General features: G+C 38.8%; 1 protein-coding gene across 2 annotated transcripts in view; it reads right to left on the reverse strand.

Moving 5' to 3' along the window:
• The window catches only part of SATB1 (SATB homeobox 1), a 96,639-nt gene extending 74,309 nt beyond the window's left edge, over positions 1 to 22,330 (reverse strand). Inside the window, exon 1 of one of the 2 annotated variants that reach the window (XM_008009249.3) lies at positions 22,227 to 22,330. The gene's annotated coding sequence lies outside the window, so the exon portion shown is untranslated. Of the gene's footprint in view, positions 1 to 1,529; positions 1,667 to 22,226 lie in introns of those variants that run through there. The other variant, XM_008009248.3, reaches the window with a different exon arrangement.
• Between the last annotated feature and the right edge of the window lie 13 nt (positions 22,331 to 22,343).

Here is a 22,343-nt window from a genome sequence, read left to right on the forward strand (position 1 = left end):
AACTTTGATGGTATTTGAAATATTGAGCTTATGAAAATAAGGCATCATATTTAGGAAAACCAGAGAGAATAATTACCATTTTTCCTAGCTGTCTAGTAATTTGACATGGCTTGTTTTTATTGTAAATTGTTACACTGAAGCTATTTAAATCTGGATTTGTTGAAAGCCAGTTTGTGTTAGCATGGCTTTTCTGTAAACATTTTTTTCTTCTGTTTAACCATAGCCTACTTCTCACCATATAATCAAGAAAAGGGGGGCAATAATGTTAATCTGGAAGTTTAAAAGCAACCTTAAGAATGCCAATTGAAGAACTATAAAGTTTGAGAAAAATTAACGGCTATTTATCTTTGTACTCCAGAGTGGCACACTGAGAACTAAAGGTTTACCGTTGATCGAGGTCCCATCTGTTTTTGGTTATGAGGTTCATTAACAATAAATGTGCCTTTTTAAACCACTTTTTATCAAGATTACTCTTTTCCATTATATTAAACTGCAGTCTAAAGCCAAAATTAGAAAGCAATGATTATTAACTTATTCAAAACACTCTTTATAATGTTTCATGTGGATAATACAGAGCTGCTTTTTCTGAAATTGGTTGCCTCATCCTAGAGCAGAAGATGAATTTTAAAACATATGATTTGAAAAGAAAAATGTTTAGCCCTTGGGGCAATTTAAGAGGAAAAAAAGGGAGGGGGTGTAGACAACAGCATCAAAGTTAATGCTATAAAACATATTAAGTAATCATGAAGCTTAACAACACTATAAACTGTACAGCAAATGAAAGTGATATATTATAATTTAGTTAATGTATTGACAATCAAAGTATCATATAGGTCATGAAAAACTGTCCTTTGAATACCCACCTATAAGCATCTATTAAACACTAAGTCATGGTGTAAAAAGCTTCACATTACAAACCAAAATTAAATGCACATAAAACACCCAATTTACTCATTTAAACTCTATGCCCGGGCTAAAGTTCACCAAACCACAGTTTGGAATTGAAAAGAGCAATCTCCAACAGGCCTGCCTGGATGACAGCAGCAGGAACTAACTATGGTCTCAACAGATGCCAGGCTGAAGAGTTTCTTTTGAGTTACACATGTTACAACCCATTTTAGTGTAATGTCTGGTTGCCACACAGAAAGCAAGCTACTTTCTGAAAATCCCATTTATCTGCCCATAAACTAAGACCATATATGATAATTACTTAATAAAACAGTGAACTCAGTAACAATTATTTCCTTTAAAAAGAAAGAAAAGCACGAAATTCTAGTTTTTTAAGAACCGATTTTTTTGCAAAGTGAGATCCTTTTCAATGAGTTTCTAGCTGGATCGCCTCCTTCGTCCCCACACAACCCCATAATCACATTTTAAGATTGTGCCCTTATCCATTCCATATGGCCGGCACGATCCAGGCCAAGCTTTCACTGTGACCTTTTAAAGAGACAAAGAAGCAAAGTACTATCTAGAAACAGAAACACTGCAGTTTTACTGAGTGAAATTAGCAAAACCGACCTGAAACTCACCACTTCAAAACTTGACAGCATATAAATAACAAAAACAAAGGAGATTTCCTTTGCAGACCGGGTTCTTGAAGAGAAGTTCAAGACTGATGTTTTCTATGTCCTTTTTTTTTTAATTAAAAAAAAAAAAAAAAAAAAAAGCAGCAGACCTGAAGGCGACTTCCCCTGAAATTGTATTATTTTTCCTTTCCCCTACCCCCGCCCCCCTAAGCGGGGGAAGGGCAGAAATAAACGTCTAGAAGAGTAGCCATGAGAAAGGGGTTTTAAAAAAAAAATCACAATTCGAAAACCAACATATATGCGTTTGTAAAATGTCTAACCTCAGAGAACTGGGTTTGCGATGGGGAGGAGGGGAGAGTGGGAAGCAGGGAGGAGGAAGAAGATAAAATTGATCTGACAAGTGATTCGTTGGGGGGAAATCGTAAAAACAAAGCAAAACCCGTTATGAGCTGTACACTGTGACGGTGCTGGGGAAACGAGGTGGTGACTGAGGATTCTCTTAAAAAAAAAAAAAATTCACTGCGGACAATGTCTTCAAAAAGGAAAAAAAAAGGCCCTTCGCGTCTCTCACTCCCTCCTGCTCGCTCGGGTTCTTCGGTGTGAGGACTGAAAGTCTACTTCTGGCTGTCACTTGCAATATTATTCTCCAACAAACCCGAAGAACGCGCACTGGGAAGGCCACCTTGCCTCCCTTCCAATCACCCCCACCCCCCTCCCCAACAATCGCGACTAATATTAACAAACCTTAAACTTTTCCCCACAGCCTCGCAACCCCAACGAGGGCATCTAGCGGGGGACAGCGAGGGTGGGGGGCAGAGGGTCGCGAAAAAAGCCCCGGAAAGGCACTAAAATGCCACTTTTGATTCTGCCCTCGCTGACAACAGCCCCAAGGACCCTCTCCCTGCCCATTGACGCGGGGCTGTGAGCGTCTGGGATCCCAGCAAGTGAGGAAAGAAGAGGTTCGGGGGGAGGGGGAGGAGGAGGAAGATCAGAAGGCACCCCCAGCCACCTCCACCGCCTAGGCAGCGACAAACTCCCCGCCCCCTCCCCCCAAAAAGTCGCCAAGCTCTCACTCGTCCAGAGTCCGAGGTAAACAACGAGCACCACAATGGCACTAGGACTTGGGGGGGGAAGAAACCCAGAAACCCCAACAAAACTGATCAGGAGTTTCCTGAAATGAAAGAGGGGGGCGGGCAGCGTCCTCTGGAGTCGCCCTGGCTTTCGGCTGGGCCCCCAGGCAGGCTAGAGGGCGGCCGCGGCTGTTGTTGTTGTGACGAGGCCGGGTGTTGCTGGGTGGCACAGGGAGAGGTGTGTGTGTGTTTGTGTGTGTGTGCGTGAGTGTGAGCGCGAGTCCCCGGACGGGGCTGCTTCTCTCGCTCTCTCCCTCGCTCGCTCTCCCCCTCGCTGCCGTCTCTGCCCCCATTAAATTATTAGTTGACTCATCCCGGCCGCTGTCGCCGCCGCTGCCGTGCCCCGCTCGGCTCCGCGCGTCCGCCCGGGCTGCAGCCCTCTCCGCCGCTGCTCCTGCTGCTGCTGCCGCCGCCGCCGCCGCTGCCGCTGTGGGTGCCTCTTCTTCCTCCTCCTCATTTTAATACAAAATCACCCCGCTCGCAGCCCCAGCCCCGAGCACGCAGCCTCCTCCCGGCCGCCCGCCGCCGCCCGGAGCCTTCCCCAGCGGGGCCGGCTCATCCGCCGCGTCCGGGGAACGGGAGCGAGCGAGAAAGTGGCGGCGGCGGCGGCGGCGGAGGAGGAGGGGGGAGGAGAGGAGGAAGGGGGTGCGGAGCCGAGGAGGAAGGCGGCGTGGGGGGGCAGGGTGCACGGAGCGGGCGGAAAAGGGATGGGGATTAAAACCCGGGCTGGAGGGCCGGGATTGGGGGAGGGGGCGGGGGCGGCGAGTTAAAAAGCCGAAAGACAAGTAACTAGTGAATGAGTGAGGGAAGGGGGGGAGCGCACGATTTCCGGCCCTGGGCGCGCAAGAATTTGTAATGAGCTTGATTAGAGTGAGGCGGCCCGACATTTATTACACACAATACCCAGAATAACAGGGCGCTGCGCGAGGGCTAGCGCCGGCCGCCGCCAGACGCGCCAGGGAGGGCGCAGAGGGGAGGAGGAGAGGGGGCTTCCCTGGCAGCGTCCGCCGGAGCGGGGAGGGGAGCGCGCGACGCGCGGGCGGCAGGGGCAGGTGTGTGAGTGGGAGGGAGGAGGGAGGAGGGAGGAGGGAGGAGGGGCAGGACGGGCACGGGGGGCGGGGGGAAGGAAAATGACGGGGAGGAGGGGGCGAGGGCCAGGGGAGAAAACTAACCAGCCACCCACACGCCACAAAAGCCACAAAAAGGAGTACGCCTGGAGCGTCGCAGAGGGACAGGCGGGGTGGGGGGACAGGGGGACGCACCGGCCCCGCGGGAGAAGGGCGCGGGTACGCAGGTGACAGGCTCTGAGGACTGAGGTAGGGAGACATCAGGAAGTGGCTGGAGGGGTACAGACGGAAGGCAGATCTCTCCGGAGAAGCGCGGAGGGTGCAGAAACATTTGTAGAGCAATAAAGGCCAGGAGCCTCGAAACGCTCCGAGTGTTTATCCTCTAAGGAGGGTGGTCCTTAAACTATGAAGAGCCAACATTAGAAAGAACTGAGTAAGAGCTTTCTGTACTAGTCAGACGTTGGTTCAAATCGCCCTCACCTCTGAGCCATAGAATACTTTGGAAGAAGAAATACGTGGCCGAGTTAAACAAAATTTGGGTCACTTGAAAGAGACCTGACTTGTTATTATAAAGGAAAAGATGCTATCATTCTTCAAATAATTTACCCTGGGCAAAAAAGGAAAGTTTGGGTTGGTAAATACATCTGTTGTAGCAATAAACACTTCTGTAATGTAGGGTAGGTTACCCAGTTAAATGTTCATTACCACATAAGTACGATCCTCTTATTTAGACAATCTATTAAATATAGTTCATGTAAAAATAATGTTATAATCTAACCCAAAATAGAAATGCATCATTTATCGCTTAGGTTTTAGTTCTAGCACTTTAGCACCCTGAAGGCAGTTAATCATTAAACAACAAAAATAAGAATTATTTTCCAGAATATGCTGGTAGGGAAAAGAGAAAAATTAGATAAACATTTTGTTACACATAAAAAAGCAACAAGTTAGCACAAGTACTGAGATATGAGGGAAACATGCAAATTAAGCTCTGTAAAGCCACCAATACACTAAAGGCACACTGTTTACATTACAAATCTAAAGAAAAGCCAAAAGGTAAAGCAGAAAAGTGTAGGAAATGATGACCTCCTGGGGGAGAGTAAGTTTAGGAGAAACACAATGAAAATATATCACTCTAATGGCACCGTTTCACCCACAAACCAGAAAGGTTAGTCAAAATCTGGGAAGGCAACCATGAATCTTGGCACACAAACCCAAGCCTTGAGCAAAAGAATGAATGTGATAATAAAACAGAAAACACAGCATCAAAAATAGGAAAAGAAATTTAAGGCAAATTTTTAGTAAAAAGCCCAAATGATAGTAAATTTTTAAAAGTTAAAATGTGGGGAAATCTGAAGGAAGATATGTTAGCTAAAGTATAAGAAATGAGAAAGCTGTTGGGCAAAATAAAATTTAAACTAAGAGAAAACACCACTAAACAAAGATCACTGGAAATATCAATATTAAGATAGACTGAAATAAAATATTGTAAATATGCTTATTACATCATTTTACAGAAATAAATAAGACAAAATGCCATCTGATTGCCTTACCCTCCTGATGACCTGGTCAATGCTAATATAATATGGGAATTAATACAGCAATCCTTAAATTTGAATAGCACCTTTTATCTAGGAGTCACAAATCTATTCATAAACACAAAACATGGAAGTATGTAATAAGGACTGACATGGCCTTGGAAAATGGTAAAAAGAACAAATGAGCATAAAGGCATCTAATAATGACTATATTATAATGAATAACAATATAGCACAATAAACTTTCCCTCAAGCACATTTTTTATTCCCCAACTATATTATAAGAAATGACATAAGTAAAATGGCACATAGAGGTTTATGTACTAGTGGTATACATCACTGATGAAATTACTATATATTAACTACCCTTTAGAATATTTCATTATAAGCCACTGAGTATTGGTCAGTGTAAAGCCAGATTAAAAATAAAGAACAAAAAAAGAAAGAAATTTGTCTTAAGTCTGTTTTCTGTTCCTTATAACAGAATACCTGAAATTGGGCAATTTATAAAGGAAATGAATTTATTTCTTACACTGTGGAGGCTGAGAAATTCCAGGTGGAGGGGCCTCATCTGGTGAGGGCCTTCTTCCTTGTGGGAGTTCTCTGCAGAGTCCTGTGGTGGCACTGGATATTACATGGCAAGGGGCCTGAGTATGCTAGCTCAGGGCTCTCTTCCTTTTCTTACAAAGCCACCAGTCCCACTCCCATGATAACCCATTAATCCATTAACCCATTAATCCACGAATGGATTAATCCATTCACAAGAGCAAAGCCCACATGATCCAAACACCTCTTAAAGGCCCCACCTCTCAATATTGCCACATTGGGGATTAAATTTCAACATGAGTTTTGGAGAGGACAAGTATTCAAATCATAGCAATAATTAAGAAAATATCACCTTCCTAGGCATAAACTATCACAGTGGGAGGAAAAAACATCAACACAGGGATCTTATATTAAGCAATTATGATGCAAGAAAGTATTGAAGAAAGTTAAAATAAACGTCATAAATCTGGCCATCAAAATAGAAAACCTCAAGAACATAAAATATTGCAATTCAAATACATGAACTATTTAACATGTGGATGCACATTTAAAATAGAGTGCATCAATTTTCTATCACATGAGAAGGCATTATCCTGGCTACACACAAAATTTTTAAAAACTTAATGAAGGGACTACTGCATGTTTCAGATGGCAATGTATTAAGATAAATAGGCAGGCAGATATCCGAATGCATTAAAACACATTCAGAGTTCTGAAGAGCACATACATTTGTAATAAACAGAAAAAGCATTTAGAATTCGAATGCTTTTAAGATATAGCAACTCCGCCAGTGGCTGTGTTAGCAAAACAATGCTTACCACCATAACACTTTCTAAGGACATGGTTTTTTTCTTTTTTTTTTTTTCATCTTTTTAAATTCAAATACAGTTGGCTATCTCTACACTTTTAAAGCAGCACAATTTATGTAGCATATTGCTCTTTTTGTCGTGTCAACTCTTTGTTTTTTGGCTTTAGCTGCAGGTGGTGTTTTCCATATATGAATTTCTGGGAATATGGTCTATGTTGGCCATATAAGGATGTGTATCTCAGCCATATGTTTTGCTGTCATGTGTCTCATTTTGTCTGTCTGGGATGTCAGGACAGATTTCTGCATCGTTTCCTGAATGGACCAAATACCAATTTGAAAGAGCAGGGAGGAAAAAGCAGGGGCTGCAGCCCAAACAACTTTGTCAAAATATGTATTGGAGAAGAAATGCAATATCCTGTAAACATTGCACCCTTCTTCTCACATATTATCTGTGACCGACATCATTACAACTGCATAGTTTGGGAAAAATCTACTTGTTCAAGTTCAGAAGTTTGCAGTATGTGTGTGCACACAGCTTAATCAGATTAAGATCCTACGTCTTAAACAGATCCCACTTCTTTGGAGGTCATGGCATGGCACATGCTAGCTGCCCTACTCTGAGAGCTGTGCCTCCTGCAGCCAACCTGACCCAGCCTTGAACTTGGGGAAAGGAAGCTGCCTCATGCTTTTCTTGTCTAGTTAATAATTAGAACCCTGATTAAACTTACTGAGTAATTATGCAAGAAGTTCTGGCCCCCATTATATACCCTCACAGAATCTTGTATCTCTCCTTTGAAACAGTCATCACAGTCTTAATTAATTAACAATTTGGGTAATTACTGGCTTAATAAATGTCTCCGTTACTAGACTGTAAGCCCTATGAGAGCAGAGACTGGGTATCTTGCTCGGGGCCATATTACTAAGAATTTGGACAGTGTCCTTGTAATATTTATCTTATAAATGAATAAATGGCAACAAAAGCTCACAGTGTCACTTGCAACCAATTTCCACTACAAATTGCATTGACAATTTTTTAGAGAGATTGTAGGAAGAGGGAACATTGAAGAAGGTGGCTATATCCTTTAAATTTGAATTAATTTAAGTAACATTTATAATTTAATTCCTCATTCACATTTCAGGTGCTCAATAGCCCATGTGACTAATACTCTAAGTGGACAGTGTAGATTATAAAACTTCCCCATTGCAGAAAGTTCCACTGGATAGTGCTTACCCTAGAGAACTCCTTTAAAAGACAACTAAGGGAATCCAAGACCTGGCCACGAGGAGTCTTAGAGGTGCTAAATGACCTTCAGACATTCCAATGACGTCTGAATCAAGATAATTTTCCATTTTAGAATTAGCCTGTAGATCTGTAAAGTTGCATGAAATGAGACCTATATACTGCTAAACACAAATTTAAGAACTTTCTAGACATGTCTGTACTTGAAAGGGTTCTGTAATACATTTTAAATAATGTGTTTACTCCAAAAGCTGCTTTCCATGAACATTTAACTATCTCATAGGTGAAGTTAGAAACCACAGTCATTCCCACCCTTAACCCTGTACCTACATTATATAAGCATAGCTACCCTTAGAAATGGCTCTTTTGGAAGCATTAATGTAGATACCTACTAGAACTGGGAGGGCATCCAGATAACAAATAACGATGCTCTGCAGAGTGTGATGGCAAAAAGCTTCAAAATGTTGCAGGGGAGTTAAAGGAGTGATGATAATGAACTCTAAATATAGGGTTTAAGGATTTTTTGGTTTTGTTTTCTTCCCCTAAGAAGTTGGGTTTCAGTTTTAGCTAGACTGATAGCGATCAAAAGTTGTTTCCTAATTACTTGGCATAGATGTAAATACAGAGTAGTAATTCATGATACAGTTTTAATAGACAAAGGTCATTATAGTTGAGGGGGAAAAAACCAATGTTTATGTTTGTTTTAGGAGATCTGGAGAGGGAAAATGAGCAGCCATTGCAGCTGGCTTCTGGAAACTAACAGGATATCTGGGCCTTTTACTCAGAAATAATACTGTTTTATTGGGAACTTTATTAGAAAAAAAAATTTTAGCTACCTTTCCTTCCATGGATGTCAGTATGGATCACTTATTTGACAAGGCACAATGATAATAATGCCATCAAAACTGGTACCTTTATCTAGACCCAGATCCAAAATCGAGTAAGAAGAAGGAAGCATTCTTGAAATTGCCCTAGAGTCCACAAAGATGCCTCCTTTTTTTCCTATAGCTCGTGGAGTACCCTTCCTGACCCTTCTCACTTGAGGACCTCATTTCTGCTCTCTCCTTTAATGTGCGGCTTGATTTCCCCTTTTCAGTCCGAAGCCTTCCCCAGCTGTTAGTTATTTCCTTCTCCGTGCTCCATCACACTGCCTGTCCTGAATGCAATGTGACATTTCCTCTCTCTCTCTCTGCCTGCCTCTCCAAACTGCAAGACTCGAAGCATCTTTAAGGTTTACTTATGTATATTTTTCTGGATTCTCTTTGACAATCTTAGGAAGTAAAACCAGGTACTGAGATCACAATCCAGATGTCCAGGCTAAACCCCACTGCAATTAAATCAGAATGGCTGAGGATGAGAAGACATTCAGTTTTTTAAAGCTCTCAAGGTGATTCTGATGTACAGCCAGGTTTGGCATCTACCAGGTTAGGTGATGTTTTAGAGATAAAGAATCAAATATGCCTGCCAGGACATCTCTGAGGTGGTTTTTAACTCACTCCTGGAGTCACTTGGAAAAGCTAACGCCATTGTAGGAACCAGCAGTAGACCAAAATTTGAGAAATGTATGTGTGGGCAAGCTACTTGTTTCAAATTTCTAAAAAGGTAATAAAAGTGGAGTCAGGAAGCTTTTGGATCATTGATTTGGCAAATAAATACATGCTATTTGAGGAACCATAATAAACTAGCATTTGGACACTTGTTTGAGATTTACTGGGGTGCCAGAAATCCTGTGCAGGTATGTGATTTATCATCACAGACATAAGTGACTAACCACAAAATTATACATGGAAGTACAGTTCTCAAACCAGTCTATTATTTACTGGAGCCAGAACCATCCAAGTTTCCTCTAATTCTTTTTTCAATATAACATGATTTTTCTCCCAGACAACTGTTCAACCTTGAGTGGGCTTCTCTTCGAAGGGCTGAAAACTGTTCAACTTATTTCCAGACTGTCACTGCGCTTGAACAGAACCAAAGTATTTAGATTGTCCATGTCAAGGAGCCAACTGCAAAGCATCCTAGACCTAGCTGCTGTGCCTTTAATATTCTCAGAAAGCTCGAGGTAAAATCCTCCAATATTTAATTCCAGTGAAATCAAACAGCAACTGTTCCCAATCAACTTTTAACCAAGATGTACATATCAACCAAATTTCCTTAGTTGATGTGAATGTTACTTCTAATCTTTCCTAGCTTAATTGGAGGGAGAAAGAATTTGAGGTTACAATGGTCCTGAATCCTTGTCCAGGTCATTTTTGTGGCAATATCAGCCAAAGGCAATATTTGATATTATACTGCTATGCCCACCACCATAAGGCACTGGACGAGGCATTGCCCATTGGGAAGGAAAGCCACCATCAGCAACAAATGCTTCACACCTGGACAATAATTAAATATTACTATAACAGTTGAAATTTGTTGAAGTGAAGGAGAAATTACATTCAAAACTAAAGCACATTGTATTTGGGCTGATAGAAAAAGAATTGGAAACAAACTGTGGTGATGGGTGCACAACGGTGTGAATGTAATTAATGGCACTGAATTGTACACCTAGAAATAGTCAAAATGACATATTTTGTTATATATATATATAACCACATAAACACTTTCAGAAAAACACAAAAGCAAAACAATATTTCGTGTATGCCTAACATTGGCAGATACACTTCCAGTATTTCCAATATCATGAAAATATCATGCCAAGCCTCAGAGAAACAATGAGCTATATCACATTGAACAATCCCATCCCCACCCCCAATCTTACATTGCTTTGTCCTTACCTGCTAACAGCTACAGTCCAGTCTATGCTACATAATTAATATGATGAATACCTGACCCAACGATAATTAACATGGATTGGTAATTAGAGACCAAGATCCCACCCACTTTGAGGTTCCTTCAGTGTAAGAAAATGGTTCTCTTTTAAGGTTTTATTCAATACAATATCTTAGCCAAAAAAAGAGAAAGGAGCATAGACAAAAACAAACAAGAGTTCCTTAAGTCCAAAAAATTCTTTTGGAATGTTTTTCAAAACAGTAAAAATTAACTATATGCATGAAATAGATTTTGTCAGTTAAACAGTACTTTGAGTGTCATGCTCATGTATGCAGCACAGCTGTAATTGTAATAATTGTATAAAGTACTAATTTGTAAATTGTCTACATATAAGGACTTTAGATTCTACTTTTTTAATAAAACAAAATTTTGTTTAAAAAAAGGTTTTCAAATTTAATCGGGTCACTTTTTTAGTGACAGTAATAAGGATGAAAGTATTTCTACATATAATAATTTGAAATATCTTTTCCTGTACTGTTCCACAGTTTTTATATCATCTATTCCTACTGATTTTATATTAAGAACTCCTGTATTGATGGAGTTTTTAATGATTTGGAAATTTGTGTGTAAATCATTTTATCGAAGTTCATATCTATATTTTTCTTATACACATAATTAAGGGATGCTAATATAGTGAAACCAACTTACAAAGATGTATTTATTATGTGTAAAAGCATTAAATACAATACTAAAAAACAGCTTCACAGTATAGCTATAGTTAAAGCATATCCAGTTACCTATCTTGTAGGTGCCTTTTTCTTTATTAATGTGTTCATTTAAAAATTTATTAGATAACTAGCATGGACTATACATGGACATTTTGAGCCAATATGAAGCAAAAAGTTGACAAATAATGCCACAGTAGAACTTTAAAGAACTAGAGAGCCTTGAGGCTGTTTTTTAATCATTTATTTTTATTTATTTTGCAAAGACTTTTCATTTGTATTATTTAATACATAAATACACTTGGGAGAGAAACAAATAGCACATTATGAAAAATTTTGATGGGAACCAGCTTTCTGTTTTGAGACTAGACCGCTCTAAAGGTCAATATCCACTGTTCTTCTATTACTTCTACAGTTGAAGAAACACTACATACTCACATTATATTTAATAAAAATTAACCTTTTATCTCTTCTTTGAGGTAACAAGGCTCTCAAAAATAACTTTTTAGTTTGTTTTGCACAAAGGGGTTTTGTCACTAAAAATTTACAACACTGCAACCAAGTGTAAATGTATCTTTAAGGTTGGCATATGCCGCAGTTTAGGATGTAAAACCAAATCTTGTGGCATTCATTCTCAATAGATTTGAAAAATCCAATTGTTTGGCCAACATCCAAGTATGAATAAGTATATATATATGTATAAAATATACACATAGCATATTTTTATATGTACACAGATAATATTTGCATGTCATACAAGAGAGTATTTCACAATTTAAAACTAGTCTACCACAGTTTTCATCAGAAAGCCTTTAGAACTCAGAGTTAGTATAATACCCCTATTATTAAGTAACTCCCAAAAAAAGGAGCATAAATGGCATAGTGGGAAAAGTAGTGGAGAAAAGATAGAGAAACTAGATTTGGGTCTTGCTTCTTACTCTACTCACTAGCTGAGTGATCCTTCATTAGTTAAGCAGGATCAGGTTTCGTATCTATAAAATGAATGGATAGAGTCTGATAACCTTTAAGACCACATAAAAAATATCTTTCTTTAATTTAAAAAATTAAGTTCACTTGAAAGAGAAAATACAAATATAACTAAACTTCTCACATGCTATGTTAGATGTTTATCTCTATATAAGAGACAGGTGTCAAACAAACAAATAAAAAAAAAACCGCTAAGGCAAAGAGAAACTTTAACTCACCAGATTCCATCTGTTACATTTGAATTCATGCATAATTGATTATCCATGACTGGTAAATTCTTTTCTCACTAGCCGACCACAATTTTCTAAACGTTGTGTATTAAATCACTACTAAAGTAGACTGCATTTCAGAAACGGCATGGGGCAGAATAAGAATATTTTAAATGAAAAATTACATGCCGGTTAGTAATAATACAGCTGACCTATGTTTAAGGGAGAGAAATTTTAATCATGTGCATATTAAATATTAATAACCTATTCTGTTATTGTTATAATACGGTTAAGTAGGCTTCTCCATGCTTAAAGAAAGAGGGAGAAGTAGGAATGCATAATGGTGCAAAAAGATACAGAGACAGGAGACAGACATAAGGAAAATGTGTCAACAATAAACAAGAGGAAATGAGAAAGAAGGAAAAGATGAAGGTGGAAACTAATCTCTATGTGTCATTATGACTGCCAGAGTACTGGCAAAGATGCAGCATCCTTTTATTTCAATTTTAATCATTTCTGAATTTTAATACCCAGCTCCTTTTGTAATTCTCCTGGCATTCCCCATATGCCTCCATCCCAGCCAAAACACCAGTGTAAATTAAATGGCAGGCAACCACACCATTGATGTAGCCTCCCTAAAGAACCTACCAGGTGACCAAAAGCAAAAAAAGGTATGTCTACCTTATGTCCCTGAGGACCTCTAGCCAATTAACTGACTGAATGTTTTCTACTTTTTTTAATTTTGAAAAGAAGGACAGTAGTTAGGTAATCTACAGATAGAGAATCATTAAAAAAATAAAGCAAGCCAGTAGTAATACAATAATCAGTGACCATCAGGGCCTGGAAAAATGAGTTTGCTCTCATTGGCACTAAGGAGCATCACATGATTATTTAATTACAGCTCTAATTTTTGTCTCGTGGATGGCAACATATCAACAATTAATAGGGCAAATAGAGGAGACTGTGTTTTTAAAGAGACAGAATGTGCATGATAATGTAATAGGTCACACAGCAGTGCACCACTTAAGAAACTGTCTTTTGTGTAACTAAATAAGACTGTCTTACAAGCAGCCCCACTCATATTTTAAAATGAAAATAAATTTTAAAAGGAAGTGTCTTTTTTAGATAACTTTCATAGAATGCCTAGAACTTTTCAGAATATTTTAGATGCAGCTAACACAACCCTACTGCAATTTCAGAACTAGTTTTAAGGAATGGAGTAAAATATTCATATACAAACACCCCAAATCTTAGAATACTTTTCAAACAATGTATTTAAGCTGCAATGAAAAATACCTCTTTATGCAATAATTACAGTAGCATTTATTCAATGGGAGCTTGAAAAAAATCATTATTGTAGGAAACAACAGATAGAAGGTCAATCAGCCTTGAGGCACTAGTCCATAGTATTTTTGGTTCTGGAATATCAGAAGGATGGCTACTTGGTGGCTCAAATTGCAAGGAATTCAGGGGAGTGTGCTCCGTTTGACTCCAGTATTGTTTGTTACCACAACCAAACACCAAAGAATGAAGCTGAGCAGGGATACTTAACCTAATACTGAAGGTCAGACAATGAGGATAGAACAGAGACCCAGGTGCTACCAAAAAAAAAAAAAAAATCCAATTATCCAGAAAATGAGGCATATGCAGATTAAGTGTTCCGATAACCCCAGTTAAAACAGAAAATTAGAAAGAAAAGTCTCTTCGCCAATAAATCTTTATCGGCACAAGCTACATTTTACATTTTATTTTTAATTTAGCAATTTTTAATGAGTGCTCAATATGTACAAGGCACAGAATGCTAACTATGAACTTTCTGTTTTATATAACACAGACGTACCTTATTACTTACTTTTTGTAGTTTAATACTTACAGAAATATATAGCAGCTTCTACAAACTTCAGAAAGTGGGAATACTAGTGCGTTTTTAAGAGGCATATTACGAGGTTACGAGATCTACAAATTCAAATCAACCAAGATAATTCAAATAGTTAACCAATTTGATAGAATTGTCTAAGTAAGGCTAAGTCTAGCTTTAAATCCCTCTAGTTTCAGTCACCCATTGTTTTGTCATGCTGGAAGCCATAGTGAAAATCCAGGTTTGAGATTTAGACAGTGAAATAATCTTAGAACTACCTCTGTGATTAACTGCTGAAATGTATGTAAAACATGAGATTATATAGAGTTGGAAGTAATCACAATTTGGCTAAAGAAAAAGTGACTAAAATTATAACACTAAAAGAAGTATTAAGAGGAGCAAAATCAATTGAATAAGCTTTTAATGGATTATGTTGGCCAAAGTCATCAAAAAACCAGAAAACATGGCTATCTCAAAATACAATTTGGAAAAACTAAAACCACTGAGGGGCAATAATTTCTAATGACACTGGCAAAAACTATCAGGTCAACACTATAGAAAGAAAAAAAAAAAGGAGAAAAATTTTATAACCCAGTGAAAAGTTTTAAAATTAAGTTGCTTTAATAGAAAACCTTTCATAATTCTGAACCAAAACCCTGACTCATACTTCTAAAAGAATTTTTTTAAAGAATAAGCAAGCAGCCGCTTGTATGTTAAGGGTATACATCATTCTTTTTTAACATGGTTGTTAATATATAGTTAACATGCCTCAGAAAAGGCTGTAATTAACTGTCTACTCCTCTAATAACACTAATAAGCATACAGTATTATTAAAATACAGTGATTTTATACAAGCTGTCATTGTTAAACTTTTAAGATAATGTTCTAAATTGTTTCTGAGTCCTCTTAAACCACCCAAAGGGAAATGGAACTCTAAGAAAATTTTTAAAACGTAGTTATTAAAATATTGTTTTTTCCTCCCACAGTCTGGAGATAACTGTCTACCATTAAACAGAACATCTATCCAAGTATCATGTCAGTTGGTGAAAATACAATGGGAAGCATTTGGATTATTTTACGAAGTCTATAGATTTTTTTAAAAAATTAAAACTGTATGCATTTTAATTTAGTACTTTATTCATTGATAAAATATTTTCGGGGGGAAAGAAAGGCTTGCTATATCAAGAATCACATAGCCCTGTTGTTAGTCCCCAATAATTTCCATTGTCTGTTTCACTGGAACAGGAAAATTCAATTGCATTCAATATCAAACAGCTAATTATGGATATGTTATATTCAAGACTGTCTCCATTTCAAAGACATCTGCATACACTAGGTTCTATTGTATTTACAATAATTATTACAATAAAATATTTATAACATAAAACCTCTTTTGCCTTAAAGTCCTTAACATTATAAACATTAAAAGGCCAAATTGTCATTTACATGCTCTTAATGGCATATCAGGAACCACTGAATAAGACTATAGAGGAATCTCTAGCAATCAACTCTACTACATGCCTAGCTTCCAGGAAAATTGAATCTAAAGAATTGCCCCCTCACACAGATTACTGACTACCTTTTCTTTAAATATTTCAAGGAGGTCTAATAATTCTCCCTGGGAGAAATGCCCATTGAAGAATTTTTTTAGTATCTGGTCCCAGATTTTCTAGAGCTGAGAAAAAGCAACATCCCAACAGAAAGCCCTCCTCCGAACACTCAATGCCTATCTGTCACTGTGGCTGGAGTCCTGATTCTCCATATGTAACATTATAGTAACTTTTCTGGCACTTACCCTCCAAATATCAGAAGCTGCTCTCCGAATCTAGCCCTACAGGAGATGTCTGAAAAAGTAGTCTTTGATGAGGTGACAATGATGAAGTTTTCTCTGGCACTGCTAGCAAGGCAGAAACATCCCCAAATGAGGTGGTTACCAGTTGCCTGTGAAGCAGCTGGACCATTACTGCAGTTCTGAGGGTGCGTCACAAATCAGGTCATAGCTCTGGGTAGAGTCCACCCACTTCACCCAGTATAACGCCCTCTACTTCCTGCACACCTGGGGGGGAAGGGGTGCAGAGGAGGGGGGGCCAGCTCAAGTCCACATAGGTACTAGTAAAGGCACAGCCAGGTACAGCCTGACATCTGCTTCTTCTGCAAGCATTTCAGCCTCATCTGGGGACGTGCACCCCTAGGTATTCAAAAATGTGTGCAACAATAAGCAGGCTCTAAAATGAGTGATGAGTGCAATAAAATATTGCACAGTTAAATGTTTTATCCAGCAAAATCTTTCCTCCACTGGAAACTGAACCAACTCTTAATTTTTGATTACAAGCCACTTCTCTACCAAATGTCAAATAACTGGACTGAATAAATTTCAGCAGAAACCAGGGACATAAATCCTGAGGTACCAGTTAACTAATTTTCATCTCTTGCAACTAAACTACATCACCACATAAACTGAATTACATCCTTGAAATTCCATTGAAAGAGGTTATTAGAATTTCGATTATGAACTTTCAAACTGCAACAACTGTAGAAGTGATACAAAATAACTTGAAAGCATAAAAATAGGTCAATATGTTGGAGAAATGCTACACTACTAAATCTCACCCTGAATAGATATACACACAATCTGTATCTATTTACTCTGAAATATCTAATCTCAAAAAAGACTTAAAAAAATAAACAGCAAAAGGTACCATTGGCATAAGTTCAAAAGTATGAAATAATGGGTGTTAATGTGTTGATCACACTCTATGAAGACATCAAGTTTAAATAGACTTACCATTGAGAACATCATTTAGGAACGATATATAAATTACTATAGTAGACACTTTTTCTTCGGTATAGTGGAGAAGAATCTTCTGTAACAGATTTGATTTATATGTTGTATTAAGACTATATTTACCCTGATGTCAGTGGAATATGTGATTAGGTATTGATAATTGTGTATAGACACTTAAGTGTAACCGCTTCTTAGATAACTTAAGTGAAAATAAGCCTTTTCTCAAATTAATTGTGAGTTCTGGAATTCAACTTTAACAGTATTTTGATGTTTCAAAGGGGTCTTGAAAGAGAAAGGATTTTTAACTTAAAAGAAAAACAACAAATACATGTAGTATTATAACAAGGTAGAAATCGTCCTTATTTTAAGGATGGCAGATTAACAAGAAGTCAAATGAAGGAGGTAAGACTATTTTCAGAGAAAAGCTCAGAGAGTCAATCAATAAATCAATCAATGAGCCCCACTTTGTATTCATATTTTCAGAACTCCATTAAAAACTCAAACATTCCATGTAAGACTTGGAAGAGGAGACATTTTATTGAAGTTATTATCTGAGGAATCAAATAGTTTAATCTTTTTGGAACTTTGTAGAAAGTTAATTTAGCAAAACACATTTGAATGTGTTTGAACATATTTATCCTGAGGTTGCTTTAAGATGACTATTTTAAGTGGCATGCAGATTCTTTTGGGGTTTTGATGTTATAGTTGAGGTATGCAAAGTAAAAGTGCATAACATTTCTTTCAACTGGTTCTCACATGACAGAAAGGAGAAGATGAAATTACTTGTCTTTAAAGTTTTGCCACAGGGAAATAAGAAAAACTCCTCTCGACCCCTATCCCCAACTAGGAAGAGTCTGAAGCCCTGGATTATAGCACAGGTAGGTATTAAAATGGAGACAGAGCCGTTATTTAGTGGTGACAGGAATATAAATACGTGCACTAACCTATAAACTGGTATTTACTTCAGGAAGGTAAGTAATATTTTTCCTCTGATTGCTGCACTGTCAGTTTAATGCAGCGTAAATAAACAGTAGGTGCCTGCTAGCTCGAAGTAGGAAGTGCTCATTCCACACGAGGAACAGATTACTGAAGCCTGATGCTCATCATGCTGAAACATAACTTTCATTTTACCAGAAAATATACCCTACTGTGGATGATTTTTCGTGCCTGATCTATTAATTAACTTAACTCTGTTCTGTCAAAATGTAAACCAATTTGTAAAAATCATCACAGAGTTTTAGAGTTTGAAAACCAAATCAATTTGAAAAGCAAGAGTAATGACTGTTCTGTAATCTGATCACAAATGCTAAAAATGAATACTTAATATAATAAGCACAAACCATACAAAACCGAAAAAGACAAAAAACATTTTGAAATATCATAGAACTTAATCTGAGTTATCTGATTTACTCGAGGTAGTCCTCATTTGTTAATTAAAAGCATCTGGCACCTTTAATATTTTGCAACCTTGTGCCACTTTGGTCTTTTCAATATGTATGCTTATTCTGCTCTCTGAAATATCTGAAGATAAACCATTCATAAAAATCAAACCCCATTCCTTAATTCCAATAGAAATATTGCTGAACTCTCCTGAGAGAAGCGGCAAGTTTGAAGATCAAATGATGATACCCTTCCTAACAGCATTCATGTAAAATGTGTTTTTTCTATTTTATGTATGCCATAAAGCTATGACAGTATATAGCAACTAATTTGCTTTTTATGTATGAGTACTGAGCAAAATACTTCGTGGCATCATTTAAAATAAGAACCTATCTTATCTAAAAAGTGTAAAAGGCAATTTGGGGAGGTTTCTATTTATAACATGAACAGAATTCTGATAATCAATATATTGAAAAGGAAAAAGAGATTTAAAAACATTTTTGCATTCAACTACATCATCTAGAAATAGTCTGAAGATTGCTTTAGTCATATGCATTTATTTTATATGCTTCATCAATTCCAAGTACTAATATATTAATTACAGTCATCCAAGACAACATGTATGGAAGAAACGATGTGTGTAAAGGGTATATCTATGTATAGTCCTTTTGGAAATTTACAGAGCAGATGAAAACCCACTAGAGTGCTTTATAGAGTCCCTGCTGTATATCCATGTTATGTTTAGCTTAATAGTGTTTGTAACCAAAATATTTTTACAATAATGAGGAACAGGTGCCTGTCACCTGACCTTTTAGGCCTAATTTACAATCCACAACCTGTCATATGAAAAAGAACTAAAAATTCTCCTCCAGATATTTTAGTCTTTACTAAGTTAATGCAGGATTTCTTTACCATCACTCAGCATATCATGTCTTATTTAATCACAAGTTCATATAGCTGGCAACAGATTTCTTTGCAGAAATAAACCAATATTCATTTTGTTGTCGTTCTTAAGATGCTGGGAGACAAAAGAACTACTTTTGTAGATTATCGACCAAAGAATATATTAATTTCTTACAAATCTGAACAAAAAACATTCCTTTTGAATACTTTTACATACAAAGAACTATTATTTATTACATATTTCAGCTTGTGGGAAAGTGAGGAATGCATTGATTCTGGAAATAACTATTCAGACTTTTGGAAGTTATGTAGGTTTTCTCTCTCTTTTTTCTCACCCCATCCTGCCCTCCTACCAAATTTTAAGGAGCTAGTACTTTAGGAGGGAAATCCCTATTCATTCTTTTTTCATACATCATTTATATTCATTATTCAGAAAGAAATACAAAATTGAATCATGATTTTATTTCTCTTGTATAATGTTAGATGTAGCATTATCCAAATTTGACAATGCCTTGTATTTTATAGCTACTGTTTACATATTATGTATTGCATATGACTGAACAACTCTACATTTAAAATACTGTTTTCATTAGAAAAAAATGAGTAAGTATCAAATGAAGATGAAGAATAAACATATGTGGTATATTTATAAAATACATAGTCATTTAAAATGTGTATAAATAGAATACACAGTTTGCTACTGTTACATTTAATATAGTATATACACATTGTCTACAGTGTATTTAATAATGTGCTTAACCAAGTTAATTAAAGTATTTATGTCTGGTGATTGTGTTAAACACTTGGAGAGGTAGTGAAAGATACAGCCAGTTACTTCTGCTAACTAAAGTTGAAATTATGCACTTATTATAACCTTTTCTAACAATGTGAGAAAAACAGAGTAAATATATTAAATTTGTTTCACAACAGATGCTTAGGTTGTTAATATTTAAGATGCCTATTCATGCTATTCCTGTCTGCACATTTGTCAAAAATGTAAGCTTGAATGCTAATGTTTGCCAGCAGACTCGAGCAGCCAGTATATGAATGTACTACTGTTCTACGAAAATAATATGCAATAGAAATAAAGGACTACTGCTAAATCATAGCACTAGTACCACACAGGAGATGAGAGGTTTTTAGAGCAAACACCTCAACCTTGGTTTTCTTCAGACTTAAAGCATGGGTTTTTGTTTTTGATTTTTGCAGCTACATTTGACCACAGAATAAATCTCACATTACTGACATCTCAGAAAAATCCACTTTAGATAGAGTGTAAATTTCAACTAAGTTTCAACGGGATGAGTTACTCTGTCAGCAGTACAAACACCGTAAATATCAGAGATTGCTTAGGACAAAATCTGACACCGAGTGGTCACATTTTACTCATTCTTACCCTACCCCCTCCCCCTTGAGAAAGTCAGGTCCCCTGGCCTCCAAGTATGCAAACATGGAACCCCAGTCAGTCAGAGCAGTAAGGTTCTCTCCGGGGAATAGGGCATCTTTCTGTTTTCCCTGTCTCTTTTATAGCCATGTGGAGTCCAAGTCTTACAACATTTGCTTGTAAGTCCGGAATGCTGCTGAGAAAGTTCACCAAGGAAGGGCGCAGAGGTCAAAGTTGCCAACCAGGACACTTTGAGAGAGGACCCTGTGGTTGACATTTGTTAGTGAAATTTGCAACACCCCAGTGGAGGCCAAGGCCAAAACCTTCAAGGAGATCCCTATGCCCCTTTCCCCTGTTGGTCTTCTGAGGTCATCCCAAGAGGAACCTGTGTTTTCCCGGTACGCACGTGGCACTCCCCGGACCTGCCACCTGCCTGCTTCGTCCTTCTCATCGTGGTTTCCCAAACCCCAGTTCTGCCGCCCCAGGAGCCTTGGCACTGGAGCAATAGGAAAAGGCCACCGCGCTCGGGTCTGGAGAGCAGGAGGGAGACACGGTGTGGACTCCGAGGCTGCACCTGTGATGTCCCGGCCCCAGCTAAGAGGATGGCCCTTTCTTCTGCCTCTTGCCCAACTCCAAACCCACATTCACGCCAGCAGCCTCTCCCGGACCAGCCTCGCTACAGCCAGCGAGGGCTCCAAATGGGGAGTGCCGCCGCTTTCAAACTCCCGGCTCCAACTTGAGCGCCCCGGCGCCCGAGTAGCTCCCGGGATGCAGAAGTTGCCACAAACTTCCCAGGCCCCTCTTCGCCGATGCTTACAATCAGTCGCGCCGGCAGGGAGCGGAGGGAGGCGGAGATGGACCGGGAAAGGATGCTGAGCAGACTCGCGATCCGGTGGGGGAACATTAGCACTCCCGCAGCCCACTCCTCCAGGCACCTTACTGCCCGCCCGGCTCCAGAACGCACAGAGAGGCTCCCCCTTTCCCCATTTGCTTCCTTCGGTCTTTTCCACTCCCCTTTCCTCTTCTAAAAGGGGCCACACCGGTGACCTGAAGGAGTTTGTTCAGCCAGGGTCTGTTGGGCAGGTGTGGTGATGTGTCCACACCCAGAGAACGAACGGCATCTTCAAGTGCCCTATCCCGATCGCTCTCCCCTACTTTACCAGTCCACCCGTCCGAGGTCCGACTGCGTGAGAAAAGGGGCTCAGAAGACCCTTGAAGCCCTGCGCCCACGAGAGGGGAGCCCAGCCGCCCCAACAGGGGACGCGGGGTGGGTGCTACAGAGAAGTTTGGTTTGATTCCGGAAAAAGAGAGACAAATAAAACCGTAAGAGTAGCAAGGGGAAAAGGGAGGCAAAAGAGCAGAACTCACTCAGGCATGGACGTTGGGGGCGGCGGTGGCTGTCGAGTGCGGGCCTGAAACCAGGAACGGCTCCCCGGGCGGGCGCGCCGGCGTCGGACTTCCGAGGCGGCGGCTTCTGCCTCTCCA

Source organism: Chlorocebus sabaeus, chromosome 15 (genome assembly GCF_047675955.1).
Source record: "Chlorocebus sabaeus isolate Y175 chromosome 15, mChlSab1.0.hap1, whole genome shotgun sequence".
Taxonomy (NCBI): domain Eukaryota; kingdom Metazoa; phylum Chordata; class Mammalia; order Primates; family Cercopithecidae; genus Chlorocebus; species Chlorocebus sabaeus.